At 42.6% G+C, this 2,777-nt stretch overlaps 1 pseudogene; it reads right to left on the bottom strand.

The window, feature by feature from the left end:
• Positions 1 to 777: 777 nt before the first annotated feature.
• On the bottom strand, positions 778 to 1,699 carry LOC129486884 (cell division control protein 42 homolog; annotated as a pseudogene).
• Between the last annotated feature and the right edge of the window lie 1,078 nt (positions 1,700 to 2,777).

Genomic DNA, 2,777 nt, shown 5'->3' with positions numbered 1-2,777 from the left:
AAATGTCTTTGAAAGTCACAATCACATATAGTGTGTCCTAGAAAAGAGGAGGGGCAAGACAGGCTCCACCCACTTTCATGAGTTTCATCAAATACTGGATCTACTCAAAGGTGGAGAGAAAAGGCAACTTTCAAAAAGGAGTCTGTTATTAAATGAGGCATTTACTGTACTCCTTCCTGAGAGCCCCAGGTGGGAACCATGTTTTCTAAACCATATCTAGGAAGTGGAATGTGGAATCAATCCGTCCTCCTCCCCTTAAGGGCTATCCACTGGTTAATGAATTAAAAAAAAAAGACTAAAAAACAAACCCCACACACACTCCTCCCCCAAAAAGAGGAGAGAAACACACACACACACACACACACACACTAAGATCTCCCAGATTACTCTCTAGAGTGGAACCAGGAAGCAGCTTCAACAATTCCAATTAGTCTGTTACAGAGTCATCCACAAGCATGCCTTGCTTTTAAACAAAAAAAAATTTTGAAACAACAAAACAAAAACTTGTACTAATCACTTTTCTGACAATAAGCAATTACTCAAAATTAACTAGTACTGAAGGGGAAGTTTGAGTTTTGCATGAGGTTGTTTGAGTGCTAACTCCATCTCTGTAGCGTGGCCGGCCTTTTGTCTATTAAACTCTTTCCTGACCGCAGTGGCATGGTCTTTCTTTATGCAGCAGGCAGGAAGAGCCCCTTCGTTGGTTACAAAGTCTTACCTGCACAGAGAGGTCCCAGAGAGGCTGGCTGGGCACTGGGGCCTTCCCCTATGTACCTATGGGCCTTGTCTCACACGAGTGCGTGTGGGTAGGTACAGGGCATTTGTCATTATTGCAAAAGCGAATTTTAATTTTTAATTTTTAGTTTGAGTTAAACATTGCTTCTAGTATGATGCTGACACCAGCTGTGCAGAAAGGGCTCTGGAGAGATGTTCATAGCAGCACACACCTGCAGCTCTTCTTCAGTTCTGGAGGCTCCAGGGCAGCCACTATTGCTTCATCAAATACATTCTTTAGGCCTTTCTGTGTGAATGCAGAACACTCCACATACCTGACAGCCTTCAGGTCACGGATCAGCTTTTCAACAGTCTCTGGAGTGACGGGCTTCTGTTTGTTCCTGGCAAGTTTCTCAATAGTAGAGAGGTCATCTCTGAAATCAATTTGGGTCCCAACAAGCAAGAAATGAGTCTTTGGACAGTGGTGAGTTATCTCAGACACCCACTTTCCTTTCACATTTTCAAATGAAGATGGAGAGACCACTGAAAAACAGACTGGAAATACATCTGTTTGTAGATAACTCAGCAGTCATAATCTGTCATAATCCTCTTGCCCTGCAGTATCAAAAAGTGATATATGGTTCTCCACCAATCATAACTGTGACTGCATAGTTGTCAAAAACAGTTGGTACCTATTTCGATGGAAATTTGTTTGTTGCGCAGGATATCAGGAGACATGTTTTACCAACAGAACCATTGCCCACAACAATACACTTAATTGTCTGCATTGCTGAAATAATTTTGTATCCACTTTAAATATTTCAAATCTGATGTTGACCTCAGCTTCTTCACTGGGGCATTGGCAGCACTCTACAGCTTTTCACAGTTGGTAAAGTACACTCCTGTGAGTAAACTCTGAAGTACATTTCTGTCTACCTGATTTCTGTAGAAATTTGAAAACTATTTGCAAGTATACTTAATTTACAGCAGTATAGTTATTTGCATAAGTTCAATAAGAATGTATTTTCTTTTGTAACCGGACATAATTGGAGACACTGGTTATTTTAGCAAGGCTTTGACTGGAATGATGTACTTTCAGATATAAACAGACTGCTTTAAGGAGTCAAAGCTGACTTATAAAGCTGGCCTCATCCCTTGTCTACACAGTCACTGTACAGAGTTCCTTGCCTGTAGTATGTAAAGAATGTCACTTTCTGACAGGTTCAGGAGCCTCAAATTATCTTGGGACCTTGAGGAGAGGACATTGCCCAATTTATATAGTATTTTCAGGCACCAGTAAATCATGGCTTGGCTCAAGGCTTTAAAAAAAGTCAAATCTGGGATTCCTTATAGAATAAAGTTCCAGCAAAGCCAATTTTAAGAAAGGCCTGTATGGCAAATAATTATTCTTGCTGACATTATGCAAACTCTCAGGCCAAGTAAAAGACTAACAATTATTTTAAACAAATTTGTCCTACTATGATTTGTCTTCAGTAAAAACAGGTACTGGGCTGGGTGGGCATGGTGGTTCACAGCTGTAATCCCAGCATGCTGGGAGGCCAAGGTGGGCAGATCACTTGAGGTCAGGAGTAGAGACCAGCCTGGCCAACATGGTGAAACACCATCTCTACCGAAAAATACAAAAATTAGCCAGGTGTGGTGGCATGTGTCTGTAATCCTAGCTACCCAGGAGGCTGAGGCATGAGAATTGCTTGAACCCAGAAGGTGGAGATTGCCTGAGTCCTGGTAAGGTACAGACAGAAAGGGTTGTCAGCCATTTTTTTCTGAGGTTATAAGATCTGCAACTTCCCCATTTATTCCTGCAGATAACAGCACTATTGTAGACTGGCTTTTTGAGAAATCTTTTCCAGTGTTTGTGCATGTCTGACCATGGCTCCACCTGGACCCACCTGGACCTGCCAATCCCGCTCGTGTGACCCCACCCAGAAGTGACTCAGTCCTCAGGACTCAGCGTTGACCCCCTGCGATTTCATCTCTGCTCTAAGCAATCAGCAGCAAGCACCTATTACCTGGCCTCCTCCACTCCTTCCCCTAAGACTGCC

The sequence above is a fragment of the Symphalangus syndactylus genome, chromosome 7 (assembly GCF_028878055.3).
Source record: "Symphalangus syndactylus isolate Jambi chromosome 7, NHGRI_mSymSyn1-v2.1_pri, whole genome shotgun sequence".
Classification (NCBI taxonomy): domain Eukaryota; kingdom Metazoa; phylum Chordata; class Mammalia; order Primates; family Hylobatidae; genus Symphalangus; species Symphalangus syndactylus.
This window is presented reverse-complemented; position numbering and strand designations above follow the sequence as displayed.